Source organism: Carassius auratus, unplaced genomic scaffold (assembly GCF_003368295.1).
Source record: "Carassius auratus strain Wakin unplaced genomic scaffold, ASM336829v1 scaf_tig00217506, whole genome shotgun sequence".
Taxonomy (NCBI): Eukaryota; Metazoa; Chordata; class Actinopteri; order Cypriniformes; family Cyprinidae; genus Carassius; species Carassius auratus.
In genome coordinates this window covers 75,323-90,435 of record NW_020529101.1, presented here as the reverse complement: position 1 = coordinate 90,435, position 15,113 = coordinate 75,323, and the positions used below count along the sequence as shown (strand labels likewise).

Sequence of the window (15,113 nt, the reverse complement as noted above, 5' to 3'; positions counted from 1 at the left end):
TTCATCCCCCAGATGGTCAAGCAAAAACACCACCTTTTCTTTATCAGGCCAACCCCTCCCCTCAATACACACCTTAGCCTCCTCAGTCCAGTCCTCAACACTTAATGCAGAGTCAATATTTCCATAAAAGCGTGGACACTTTCTCTCCCGAGGGACATAAAGTACCCTGCTAAAAGATACTGGAGATGAAGAATTGGCATTAGTCATAGAAGGGTTTGGTTGGTTAGAAGTGGTACTACTGGACAGGGGATGCTCTTTTGTCAGCTGCTCATTTTGTGCCTGCAGGAGACGAATCTGCTCCCGCAAGTCTAGTAGTTCTTGTTCCATATCTGTTGACAGATTTTATAAAACAGTTCAGAGAAAGGTGACGAGGTCCCACGATGCAAAATCTGATGATCGCCTTCATGCACGACTACCGTTTATTTAGTCACACACACAAAAAAAACAAACAATCAATATACAACAAACTTCACAACCACCTTCGCCACGAAATAGACCCTGCCGACTACGCCAACTGTGACATCATGACCCAAACGAGGGAAATGAGCAGGCAGAAGGCAGTAGTGAAGTTTCAATAAACAAACATTTTATTCAAAAGAAAATATAATTACAAAGAAAACAAACATTAACATGTTAAACAGATATAGCAGACCTTCAATGCAATTACCCACAAAGGAAAAATGTAAACAAAAACAATCAAAAATAAAGAAACAAGACCTACAGATGGTCACAGGTTACCTAGATTGTGAAAAGAAAACAGAAATGGCAACCGTGCTCCCACTGCAATCAAGCTCACGGCAATCATACTGCAAGCCTAAAGGGAAGAAAAAATAAAGTGACCAAACCACCACACCACTGCTATCCACCAGTGAAGGCAACCCCGCAGCCACCGTCAGGTCAAAAGAAATCTACAACAAAGAAACACAACAAACAATAGTATTAACAGTGGGTAATGCAAATAGGACAAATAAGGCAACACTGTAAAATAACAATGTTCTACTTCATCCCTTTTTTTGTCTTTAGTGTGACCTCAGTTCTCCCTTAGCCCACTCCGGTCCAACATCCAACCAAAAAAAAGAACACAAACAATCTTAATAATTCACCCTAAAAATAAACGGTAATCGTGCATCCCTCTACCATCCGTTATTTTGGTTTATGAAATGATGCATCATATGTTCAGCACTCAACAATGTTCCAATATTTGATGTATGACTGCACAAACGATCCTTACACATTTGGTCGATTGCCACCATGCAACACAGACAAGCTGCGACTTAGATCTGCCGCGACTTTCATTCATAAATCTTCAACGGAACAAAGGCGGAAGTGAGCGAACAAATCTCCTTTCTTCCTTTTATAGAACTGAGGCTAATGGGATTTGTAGTTCTAAAACACGCCCCGTTACATATATATATATATATATATATATATATAGATAAAACATTTATATCTCTCTATTTCACTAGCAGTTCACTGTATGAAGATTCTTTGGGTATAATATGTCACAGTTTGCTTATACTCACTTACATAAATGTATTAGTGTCCTGTACCTACTAGTAAAATATGTATATCAAAAATTATATCTGGAGTTTGGATAATTTTTGGTTTGACTGTGCATAAATTCTTGTTAAAACTACAAAGTAATGAAGTCAAGAGCAGTGAGTGATTTTTCTGTGTAAGATTCTCCACTGTAGGTCCCCTACTCTTTTGGTCAATGGTGGTTTATAAATCACTCTCCATACTGGTCTAACCTCATTGTCAAGCCCCAGATGAGCTCTCCAAGGAGTGTCAGCACGATTCCTCAATTTGCCTTTATTTACAATGTTTACAAACATTTTATACATAGTTTTCCTCCCATATCATCAAATTCATTTGAGAGAGTTTCTCTGAACTCGTATAGATTTAAAAATATTGCTTACTTATAAAGCCCTGAATGGTTTAGCACCTCAGTATTTGAATGAGCTCCTTTTACATTATATTCCTCTACGTCCGCTACGTTCTCAAAACTCAGGCAATTTAATAATACCTAGAATATCAAAATCAACTGCGGGCGGCAGATCCTTTTCCTACTTGGCGCCTAAACTCTGGAATAACCTACCTAACATTGTTCGGGAGGCAGACACACTCTTGCAGTTTAAATCTAGATTAAAGACCCATCTCTTTAACCTGGCTTACACATAACATACTAATATGCTTTTAATATCCAAATCCGTTAAAGGATTTTTAGGCTGCATTAAACGTGCAGTATGGAATTTTTGGCCACCAGGGGTCACTCAATCAAAATAATAACAAAAGACGTACTTTGATGACGTCAGGAAAGAGCGTGGGCTCATGGGAGTTGTTGTTACTGTTTATGACAACCAGCCATCTAGCATCTCCAGCGGAAAACATGTTCACTGACGAGGTAATGTATTTGTATTATATTTCTATTCTTGTTACGTTTAGTTATGGCTATTCACTTCATGAAATGCCATTCTAATGAAATTGCCGCAAAGTAACGTTAGCTAATAAAACGTTAACTTGCTAAGTTATCAGTAACGTTAGCTAATGTAAGATGAGTCTACTAACGTTAATGTATTCAGGCGTCTCCTACCCTGGTCCTGGTGAAATACTGTCCGGACTTTTTGCACTCCAACCCTGTTTTATCACACCAAATTCGAATAATTAGCTGTTTGATACGCTGAATCAGGTGAAATTATGTGTGCTTGGAGTGAAAATGTATAATGTTCATCTGTTAAAGAGCACATCATTTTGAAATTTGTATTTGAACCAAATGCTCAAAAATACATTTTGAGATGAAAATGCACCTCAAATAGATACACTACTGTTTAAAAGTTTGTGTTGGTAGGATTTTTTAAAAAATGTTTTAGAAAGAAGTTGCTTATGCTCACCAAGGCTGCATTTACATTACAGTAAAACAGTAATATATATTTTTAATATTATTTCAATTTAAAATGACTTATTTTAAAACGATTTATTTTAAAATGTCATTCATTACTAGGATGTCAAAGCTGAATTTTCAGCATCATTACTCTTCAGTGTCACCTTCACAAATCATTCTAATATGCTAATTTGCAGCTCACAAAACATTTATTGTTATTTTTAATGTTGTGTTGCTTAATATTATTGTGGTAACAAAAAGAACAGCGTGTATTTTAAAACATAAATCACATTATAAATGTCTTTAATATCTTTTCAGTATCTCAAGATGTTTGTGTTTCTGTTGACATGTGAATTATTACAGGAAGAGACAGATGGCTCCTCACCGGATGCCTCAATAGCATCATTAGCAATTAGTGATGAGACATGGAGTCCCCGGCATGAAGAGAAGGACTCGTTATTTGGAAGAGTGACTGCAAGAGGAAGTAGGAAAGGGACAGGAAGGGCAAGCAGATCAGCTGGAGTGAGTGGAAGAGGAAGAGCAGTGGGTAGAGGAAGGGGAATGGCCAGAGCATGCAGAACAGCAGCAAGCAGTGGAGCAGAAACAAGTGTAGCAGTCGAAATCAGCGGTAAAGCAGAAGTGAGTGGAGCTGCTGTTGGGAACAAAGCAGCAAGAGGAAGGATGGCAGGTGGAAGGAGAGGCGCGACAAGAGCAGGAAGAACTGCAGGACCCAGCAGTGCAACCAGGGGTAGACAGGCAGCTAGAGGAAGAGGGACTAGAGCAGCACTTGGAATCTCTGAAGAGGACAGAGTGAGGGTGGAGAGGCTGCAAGAGGAAAGAAGGTCACAGATCCAGGTATCTTAGGGAATACTGCAAGTGTCAGGATAAGATTAAACTTCCTTTATCAAAAAATACAAAGTGAGAGACAAGACCGTGTGAAGGATAGAAACAGTTTGGATAATTTGTAGTGTGATGGTTACTGGAAGAAATCATTTCAGAATTAGGAATACATTTGTTAAATTCTTAACATTGTTATTTTCAGGAGCAGATCTGGAACATGGATCCAGATGACGCTCGTAGACTCCTAGTCAGAGTCATGGACAGAGAACCTGGCCTCATCTTTGATGTGCTCCAGCCAGCTGCTCAGGGAACAGAAATACCATTACAATGTGTGCCTGGATGGTGCAGCTGTTCAAGATGCAGGGAAATGGGAACTGACTTGGAGAATAAATGTTGTGGGATGATGGAGGCCACCTGCATCAGTAGATTCCCCACATGTCATTGTATATTTTAGATGAGCATGTACTGCGCTTAGCACGGCGGCTCAGGAACGACATTTATGCTCTCCATGACACACAGCTTCCTGGGGATGACAACTGGGAATACCGCTGTGCCACTTACAGGAATTTTGTCTTGTGGCATTATGGTTCCCTTGGTGCGGGAAACCGTGTTGTCATCCCCAGCTGTTGTGTGTACAGAATACGGGATAAATACCCAGACCCATTTGGCAGATACACTGGTTTCATAGAAACAGTGTTATAACTACTGTGGTTTTTAAAGCCACCTCACTGCTGTTGTCACTTGTGTTTCATGTTGATTTTTATTTTTACTTAGTTTCTCTCTTTCTATATATTTTTCTATATCTATCTCTCAGGCATGAGTTGGGAATCTTAATTGATGAAGCTGAGCACATATAACACATTTTGCACAATAGGTTGGTGGAAGCCAGTCAGTAATATTTGCTCTGCTTCCCAAATTAAATCCACGAGCCATGCCTGATATATACACTGTATACAAAATGTAAATTGTGATATTGTTCCTTACTGCCTTCTTAATAGCATACTGCACATAAGTAATAGCAAGAGGAGCAGACATAAGACATTTAGATTTCCAAAGAATATATTTTTGAAGTAAAAATAAAAATTGTTCTGGAGTTGAACATTAAACTTGCATCCTATTTATTTACACCTCTCATGTGTTGATAATTTTCATAAACAGCTTTGCTATATAGGTCTCCTCTCAAAAAATATATTCCAGATTGCTCATTTGACAAGGCCTTGGGTTCAGATGAACAAGGATTCATTGCTACTCCGTTGTCTCTTGCTGTGTAGTGCCGGTCCCTATAAGAGAAAAAACATTGCATATAGATATACAGGAATACAGTATAACTTCACATCAGTTGCAAAATACAGAACAATAGTCTTTTTGTTTATGGAAAATTGTTTATGGAAAAAGTATTTACAGTTTAAACTTTCAGGTGGTCATACCTAGGCCTCTACTGACGTGGGACTCAATAATGGTGTCTATGGATGGAGGAGGAACATTTGGAAGGAGGCAGAGTGTTCTAGGGTCATCAGGACGTAGAATCCTCTGCCTTGGCAACCCCCTCACAGAATGCAGTCGTTTCCTCAAAATGGCAGCCTGAAAATCAGGGATGTAGCTGTAGTCCTTTGCAACTTTCAAGGTGTAGACAGTTCATCTCCCGGATTTCTTTTGGTATTGTCGATGGAAGCTATAAAAGATTTATTTAAAATACAAGTCTTTATATATATATATATATATATATATATATATATATATATATATATATATATATATATATATATATATATAAAGATTTATTTAAAATACAAGTCTTTATATATATATATATATATATATATATATATATATATATATATATATATATATATATTTTTAGTACATTAATATTAAAAAAATATAATAGTATGGAAAAACAACCTGTTGGTCTAAAATTATTAATTCATTACAAAGTTAAAAAAAAGTGGTATACATAATTTATTAACTGTAAACCAATATGCTTTTCTGAAGAGTGTGCATTGAGAAATTAATGTTAATCTTACATCATTTTGCCATCTTTGTTAAGCTGTGGTGGTCTGTTTATATGGTGGTTGCAGTCAAGGGCTGAGTCCTTGCCTCATAAACCAACGGCGAGAGACTGAATCGCTTACTTGCATACATCAGGATGTGGTTGTGAAAGGACTCCAGCTGACAGGTAGATCTGTGGAAATAATTCCCTAAGAATTATACCACATACTGTAGGTCTTCATGGATCCAACCGTACTCGAAACCAGAGGTCCGACCCGGGACCCGAACGGTTCTGGGTCCAATATTTATGTTATCTGGATAGGATGACTTCGGAGTCTGTATGTATAAAGTGTTTCAATACAAATTACATTTTTGTTAGACTTCCCATGTGTGTGCGCATAGTGCTTTGGATTACGATTCTTGAGGCTTTTTCGTTATCAATTTCGGGTTTGTTTATGGTCAGTCTAACCACATGATGAAATGCTTGTTTCTCAAGGCTTCCTCAAGACAGTTAACAATACTGTACTAAATATAAACATATATGTTGTAACACCTCCCTTAATGTAAGATGATACAATCTGAGGGGTCCAACAGAATTCGACTGGTACTAATAATAAAACCACTTCACCAAACAAATACGTTTCTCTTTTTGGTTTTATTCCCAAGTGCACGATAGATAATCAACATGAATAACTGAGCATTTTTATGAGCATTTAAGGAAAGTCAATAATAAATGAAACTTATCATGTTAGTTCAATGTTAGATGAATCAGATGATGATGCTGATGAGATGATTAAGATCCAAACTGTTATTTGAGGACGATGCAATGTTATAATCCAGTGAGACCAGTGAGAATGGAATGGAGATAAGCAGCACTGTAGATCTGTAGTAACAAACCAAGGTTGCTTATAGAATATCATGTGGTAAATAGTGCTCAAATGAGGAGAACACGTGCAGCATGGAACAATAAAGGTATCAAATGTCCAAAGAGTCCACTAAGGTCCAAAAAAAAAAGTCCTTCTATAAAAGAAAACAAATAGTGCACATCAGCCTTTGGAATTTCAAATAAACCATATATCACATTTGGAAGTCAGCAATCACACATTTGAAAGTCAGCATATACTCACGTTTGAGCGTAAACTTAAACAGTTCTCAAACAGGACTTGTGAGAAAGAAGGTAGCCAGCCATGAGCTCAACCATGAGGTTTCCCTCTACCAAAAAATCTGACTTGCTCGTCTATGATCGGGGCTTATATCCGGTAATCAATTACCTCTAGCGCCCTCAAGCGGCTGCTAGTGGTAACATGTTGTCCCAGATGCATCATTTACAACAAAAAAACAATATACAAAACCAAGTAACGTTCTACACCATTACATACCCCTCCCGTGACCTTAAAATTTCCCATGGAAATTTTTTAAATTCTGAGTATGGTAAGTATCTATCTGAGTCGGATCAGACAACATAGCCACCTTGTAATTAACAGGTCCTAGCTTTTTTTCCACTCTGGCTGGGCCCTTCCATTTAGGAGAAATTTTTGCCATAAAGGCATCATCTGCTCGAGAAAGGGGATGAGTTTTTACCCAAACTAAATCTCCCTCATCAAAGTTCTGAGTCCTTCTTCTCAAGTCATAATACCTTCTTTGTTTAGTTTGAGCTTTCTCAACATTCTCCCTTACTGACTCATACAAACTTTTTTGGCGTTCAAGGGTACTATATGACGGTTGATCAGGGTCTGGAGGAATCTGTAAGGCTCTCTGCAGAGGACCTTTCAGTTGTCGGCCTAAAGCTACCTCTGCAGGGGAATAATCTGTGCTTTCGTGCCATGCAGTATTTAGAACGAATCTGAACTCATAAATCCACTGATCCCAGGTACGGTGGTTTTGTTCAACATATGTGGCAATCATCGTTTTTAGGTTCCGGTTGACTCTTTCCGTGAGATTGGACTGAGGATGATATGCCGTGGTGAGTTTTTGTGTTACGTGCCATTGCTTACATACTTGGTCAAGAATGTTGGAAGTGAATTGCGTACCTCTGTCAGACACAATAAAAGCTGGTGTTCCCCATCTTGTGAAAATTTCCTCTCTTAATATTCGCACAATGGTAGCAGATTTGGCAGCTCTCATGGGAAATACTTCTACCCATTTTGAGAAGTAGTCCACTCTAACCAGCAGATATTCGTTCTGTCGGGTGCTTCGGGGAAATGGTCCCATGATGTCCATTCCCAGCATATAACCGGGCTCGACTAGGGGAACACTTTGTAGGGCTCCAGCTGGTTTTATGTTGGTCGGCTTATGTTGCTGACATTTCTGACAATTCCGGCAGTGCTGCCATACATCTGTGCGAATTGAAGGCCAATAGGCGAACTCTAAAAGTCTCATCAGTATCTTAAATTTGCCCAAGTGTCCACTCAGAGGATTGTCATGTGCATAAGTTAAAATTGCTTCCTTCAACTTTGCCGGGATGACAACTTGGAATCTCTGGCCTTCTTTGGAGTCTGGTACACTCCTAAATAAAACTGCGTTCTTGAAAACATAGTGCGTTCTCTTCAAATCAGTGGATTTCTGGTTCTCTGCTTTAACCATCAACTCTTGGCACTCTGGGTCTAGTTTTTGTTCTGTTGCAATTTGTGACAAATCCACTGGTAGATCACACGTGACGGGATTAAAACTGCACTTAGCTGGTGTATGTAACACCACCGCTGGTGACTCCACTGCATACCTCCTGGACAATACGTCAGGCACTACATTACATTGACCTCTTCTGTACCTTACAGTAAAATGATACCCCTGTAGCCTTATAGTCCATCTTTCCAGGCTAGATGTTGGTTTTGGATGCTGGAATAGCCAGACTAGGGAAGCATGATCTGTGATCACTTCGAAAGCTCTACCCTCCAGGTAATGGTGCCACTTCTCTACAGACACTACTGCAAGACACTCTTTTTCCGATGTTGAATACGTTTTCTCAGCACCTCTGAGCAATCGTGACGCGTAGGCAATTACTTTCTCCTGGCCATCCACCTCCTGCGTTAACACGGCTCCTAGACCCACATCGCTTGCGTCAGTCTGTACTTTAAAAGAAGATTCAAAGTTAGGTGTGTTTAAAACCGGTGCCTTAGTAAGTTCATCTTTAATCAGCTCAAATGAACGTTGGGACTCTTCAGTCCAATTCCACTTTGCCTCTTTCTTCTTCAGTGCATGCAAGGGTGCCGTTTTACTAGAAAAATCAGGGATAAAACGATGGTACCAAGCTGCAAGACCCAGAAATCGCTGAACCTCCTTTAAGTTCTTAGGTGTAGGAAATGTCTTGATCGCATCCACTTTGTCTGCATTCATCTTAACTCCGTCTATAGTGATGGTGTGTCCCAGGTAGTCCAGTGAAGGACAAATGAACTTACATTTTGTGAGGTTAAGAGTGAGACTGGCGGTGTGTAAACTCTGGATCACTTGCTTGAGATGGTGCATGTGAGACTGGATGTCTGGAGAGTATATAATGATGTCGTTGATATAGACCATGCAACATATGTTCTTATGCTCCCTTAAGACTTGTTCCATAAGTCGTTGGAATGACGCAGCGGCATTTTTCAGGCCAAAAGGAAGACATAGAAATTCATATAGACCTGAAGCTGTGACGAAAGCAGTCTTTTGTACACTTGCAGGATCCATTTCGACTTGCCAGTAACCACTTTTTAAATCTAACGTGGTAAACACTTTGGCTCCTTGGAGAGAATCCAGAATGTCTGTGATTTGAGGCATGGGGTATGCATCAAGGTGTGTTTTAGCATTCAGACCTCGGTAATCAATGCATAACCTAGATCCCTTATCTTTTTTATCTACGACTACCACCGGGGAGGCCCATGGAGACGTAGAAGGTTTGATGATTTTTAATTGAAGTAACTCCTTAATTTGCGCTTCAATAAAATCATTCTTGACTTTCGAGACTCTGTACGGTCTCTTTCTTATAGGAAGTTCGTCAATAGTTTTAATCTCATGCTTGATCAGGCTTGTACGTCCTAGATTTGTGGTGCATACCGAAGGCCAATCATACAGGAGAGCTTTCAATTGACTCTTTACCTCGAATGCAGCATGAGAGTTTTCCACGACTTGGTCGATTAACTTCAACTTCTCATTGCACATCAACTCAACTTCTCCTTGGGCAGCATAAAATCGTACAGCAGGGTGCTTGATCGTCTTATTAAAACTCATGGGATGACTAGAGTTAGTATCAGGCAGAGATATACATGAAGTATTAAAATCGATGGTGACCTTGACTTCTTTAAGGAAATTCAAACCTAAGATGATAGGTACTGCCAAATCCTCATCCTTCATCACATAGAATGTGACCTCATGTTTTGATCCGTACATCTCACATTCCCAGAGTATTTTACCTTGGGTTTTTTGACTCTGGCCATTAGCAAGCATGAATTTCGGATCACTTCTGGTCAAGAGCTCATCCTTTCTCTTTAGTCTCTGCCATACTTTCTGCTGCATCAAAGAAAAAGTGCTTCCCGTATCAATGACAGCATTGAAGAATGAGTGATTTAAAATCAAGGGTGCTTGCAGTACATTATCACACTGAGAGCCAACAGCAGGATCAATCAGCATCACGCGATTAGACTGACTTTTCTCACCAGTAGAGCTCTTCTTCTGTTCCTCACTTTTCTCTTGATTCCACCTTCTCTTATTCTCAGTCCAGTCCCTCTCTATTTGGGTACCGAGACGAACCAGCTCATCAATGGTTTTCACCGTTCCTCTCAACAGTGACGCCAACCGCGGATTGCAGCTTCTTAATGTTGCCTGCACTAATTCGGCTTCAAGCAACAAAGGGTTAATTTTTAGTGCCATCGCTCTATAGTTGAAAGCAAAGTCTCTCACCGATTCGTTGACCCTCTGTCGGTAATTTGCCAATTTCTGTGCAGCAACTTCCTTGTGGTCTTCATTCAAAAATGAGAACAGGAATTTTTCTTTGAATGAATTCCAATCTCGAATATACTGTTTCTCCGCTCTCCACCAGCTCTTAGCGGTTCCCTTAAGACTCACGGATAATGCTGCCAACACCTCTTCGTGGGACATGGGTCTCAATTCATTATATTCTTCAAAGCGATCTGTAAATTCAATGGGGTCTTCTGAAATCAAATTACTAAAGGTAGGTAAATCCATTTTAACAGAAGGCGGATGAGATGCTGAAGAATGATGTGTTACTTGCCTCATCGCGTCTTGTGTTATTGAGGTAATCTTAGAAGGTGCGTGGGATTTTCTGTGAGATGCATCTGTGCTGAAATAAACAGGAGTTGATGTGACCGGTTGGATATCCTTGAACTGCTTCTCCAGCTGTTTATCATGTCGTTTCAAACAATCCACCATGCTCTTTGGTAGATCATCAATTTTGGCATAGCACTGTTGGTGAACTCGATCTATCTCTCTTTGAAGATGATAATTCATTCTGTCTTCATAAGCTTTTAGTTTCATACTCAAAGCCTCTGAGGTAACAAAGTCACTGATTCTGTGTTCCAGATCCACAAGGTGCTCTTCAATACAACTCATTCGTTGCACTTTTTCATCACTGCCGAATTGTAACTCCTCTTCTTGAAAATCATGAGGCGGAGGAGGTAAGGGTAAGGGTAAATCATCTTGTTTCACTCTATAGTCTGATGGCTCAACTCTACCTTCCTTTTCTTCCTCAGAATCTAAGTACAATTCGCTAAAAGTATCTATCAAATAGCGGGCTTAAGCGGGTCCCTGTTTGGGCGCCATTCTGTAACACCTCCCTTAATGTAAGATGATACAATCTGAGGGGTCCAACAGAATTCGACTGGTACTAATAATAAAACCACTTCACCAAACAAATACGTTTCTCTTTTTGGTTTTATTCCCAAGTGCACGATAGATAATCAACATGAATAACTGAGCATTTTTATGAGCATTTAAGGAAAGTCAATAATAAATGAAACTTGTTAGTTCAATGTTAGATGAATCAGATGATGATGCTGATGAGATGATTAAGATCCAAACTGTTATTTGAGGACGATGCAATGTTATAATCCAGTGAGACCAGTGAGAATGGAATGGAGATAAGCAGCACTGTAGATCTGTAGTAACAAACCAAGGTTGCTTATAGAAGATCGTGTGGTAAATAGTGCTCAAATGAGGAGAACACGTGCAGCATGGAACAATAAAGGTATCAAATGTCCAAAGAGTCCACTAAGGTCCAAAAAAAAAGTCCTTCTATAAAAGAAAACAAATAGTGCACATCAGCCTTTGGAATTTCAAATAAACCATATATCACATTTGGAAGTCAGCAATCACACATTTGAAAGTCAGCATATACTCACGTTTGAGCGTAAACTTAAACAGTTCTCAAACAGGACTTGTGAGAAAGAAGGTAGCCAGCCATGAGCTCAACCATGAGGTTTCCCTCTACCAAAGAATCTGACTTGCTCGTGTATGATCGGGGCTTATATCCGGTAATCAATTACCTCTAGCGCCCTCAAGCGGCTGCTAGTGGTAACATGTTGTCCCAGATGCATCATTTACAACAAAAAAACAATATACAAAACCAAGTAATGTAGTTATTTACAAGATTTACAATGTAGTTATTTACAAGATTTCATAATACGAATTCGGTGGTATTACTTACCCGGAAATGCCCATCCGTCTCTGCCGTCTTACAACAGTACCAGAAGTGGTTAACAATGTCTTTTGTCCACTTCAGTAGTATCTTTTGTCCTGACAGCTGTCCTGCCTTACAATGCAAAAACAACATATTTAGAATACGATTGAGAAATATGTTTAAATGTCCATACATCTGAAACTTCAAAAATAGGAAAACCCACTGTAGTGATCTTCTTGGCCAGATTCTTCGCTACATGCCACATATCCCTTGAGTGACCAGAGTTAGGATCTTTTAAACAAAAGAAAAACGAGACATTTAGAAGTTAATACATGCAACAGATAAATCATACACATCTACTTAACATAAAAAAGGATTTTACAGTTGTACTGTAAATAATACCAACTTACTCATAAGAGAAGAAATCTGAGTGTGAGCATCCGTACATATTTCTGTGAGCTTTATTTCAGTTAGAAGCTTGTCCATGGTTTTTACAAAAGCCTCTCTTTCCATTTAGACAGAGTTTCGCTGGGTCTGCCTTTTGTCAACAGTCACAACAGATATGATTTCCTTTGATTCGTTCTCCATCGTGGTGTAGGTGCAATACTGTGCACAGTGTCCTGGACTATCCATTCTTCCATCTGCTGTAAAAGTCAAACACAACAATGATTTCAAAACAAGAACTGAAATGACAAACTTGAAAAGTACAATAAAAGATGAAAGAAAAGCAAGATAAAAATGGATAAGAAACCTTGTAATTTTTAAAAATCTAAAAAATAAATAAATAAAAAAAATTACCAAATAAACTACATTATGATGCGAGGATTCTGCACACAGAATTTAAGTTTTGAATTTCCATTATTTGAAGAAGCCAGGGGACTTACCTAGCACAACAATGTCCTTATCCTGCAGCCGTTGGATCGCTGTAGATCTCTTCCCTTCCCAAAATTCCTTGATTGCTCCTAGGCATTAGGTGTCTTGAATGTTAAAGAAAAAGTCCTTCCCAACAAAGCCCATATTCATATAATTGAACAAGTGGGAGACTTTATAGTAGTTATTCCCAGACAGGAGTATGTTTGTAGCCATCATAAAGTCTCCTGCCTGAATCCCATATTTTAGTGTGGGCTGTGAGTTCCACCTCCATATTTGGTGACCATTGGAACATATCTGTAAGATACCAAAAATCTATTTAGATTGGTCAACATTTGTCCCCACCGTAGTTTTTCATTTGTATAGATGTGTTATTGTATATATCAAAAAAAAAAAAAAAAAAACATAAATGTGTTTGTCAGGGACAACATTGCATGATCAACAATATGCTTATTAAAACTGGAAGGCAGTTACTGAAGGAGTGTGTGTGTGTGTACACACACACACACACAAACAGACACACACGTCTAATAGCACATGGTGTGTGGGAGAAATTAAAATACAATATGTACAAAAATAAATATATAAGTGACTAAGTGGAACATGGTAATGTGTGCAAAATTTCACATTCCCACCACAAGATGGATGTTTCTTATGAAACAAAAACTAAATGAAAAGTAAGTGAATAGTTTACATTTATATGATCTTGTGGTATAAAGATACTTTTTGACTCACCCATTCAATGATTGTTCCTGTGCCTCTTGAAGTCAGATTTACTTCAAATGGTGCTGAAGCCTGGCAAGCCTGATTTGTCACTTTGTTTGTGAAATTGCATTTCAAAATAGGCAGCTTTAGATATGTAACCAGCTGTTTCAAGTTGGATTCATACACTATCGATGCTCGTTTTCCAATTAAATCATCCTCACATAAAACCTGGAAGCTAGTACAAGACGTGACTGAATCTTCTTGTTGTGGCGGTACTTCATTTTCTGTTGAAAGATGTACAGTCTCTTCCAGGCCGATCAACGGAAGCTTTTCCATCATCTCAATTGTTTTTATTCCACAGACAAGATTACACAGAATATTACACAAAGGGGGTGTTACTTTTTTGGGAGGATTCAGTTTCAGATCTTGAGAGCTCACATCATGGGTATAAAACAGGGAAAGTATAAAACTATGGAATAGAATAATACTTACACTGTGTTTTGAAGATCGTTAGCGTCTTCTGTTATGCTAACGGTGGACTCATCATGAATACTCATCTTAGAAAAACTTATAGAAAATTAAAATAAAGAATTAAAACAGTGTTTTAAAATGTGGTGGAATTGTTGTAAACCAAGTCTGCACCACAACAGCACTTTGTGTCATTTGTGCATAGCTGGTTTAAATATAATAAATTATTCTAAGTGAAAGGACTTTATTTAGTTGCCCATTGTTAATTTCAACAAATAACAGTTTATTACTTATAATATGAGTTTAAAATCACCTGTCATCTAGTGCCTGTTTTTCTAGTTCAGCCATGGAAAGGACTTCAATATCAGACTCCAGAAAGCAGTGTTCTCTGTAAAAAAAAAAAAAAAAAAAAAAAAAAACAGTTATTCGTTTGGTGTACTTATCATACGTAGGTAATTGGAGAATTAATATTATATAAAACTTGTGTATACCTTACCTATGTGATGATGACTCACTGGATGGTGCAATGGTTGAGAGAGTTTGAATTGGCATTCCATGTCTCTTTGAAGGAGTTGATGTAGATGGGCCTCCCTTTTCATAACTGTTTAAGAAGGAAATAAATTGAAATTTAGTTTACCATCCCAAACCCATAATACAGAGTAAACGAGTGAACCAGCAATACGATGTTCATTGGAACACGCGCTCTGTCGCTCCCCACATTCCTCACTCATTCTAACTTAGTATTTTGACAAT

At 38.6% G+C, this 15,113-nt stretch overlaps 2 long non-coding RNA genes across 2 annotated transcripts; both read right to left on the bottom strand.

The window, feature by feature from the left end:
- Nucleotides 1-3,154: 3,154 nt before the first annotated feature.
- LOC113101093 (uncharacterized) lies at nt 3,155-6,418 on the bottom strand. The gene is made up of 3 exons (XR_003289921.1): nt 5,746-6,418; nt 5,149-5,393; nt 3,155-5,001 (listed from the first exon to the last, which is right to left on the bottom strand). It is a non-coding gene; the product is annotated as an uncharacterized LOC113101093 (long non-coding RNA).
- Nucleotides 6,419-11,938: 5,520 nt separating this feature from the next.
- On the bottom strand, nt 11,939-15,077 carry LOC113101092 (uncharacterized). Its single transcript, XR_003289920.1, has 8 exons — nt 14,857-15,077; nt 14,674-14,748; nt 13,923-14,459; nt 13,202-13,484; nt 12,728-12,961; nt 12,541-12,608; nt 12,345-12,449; nt 11,939-12,205 (listed from the first exon to the last, which is right to left on the bottom strand). It is a non-coding gene; the product is annotated as an uncharacterized LOC113101092 (long non-coding RNA).
- Between the last annotated feature and the right edge of the window lie 36 nt (nt 15,078-15,113).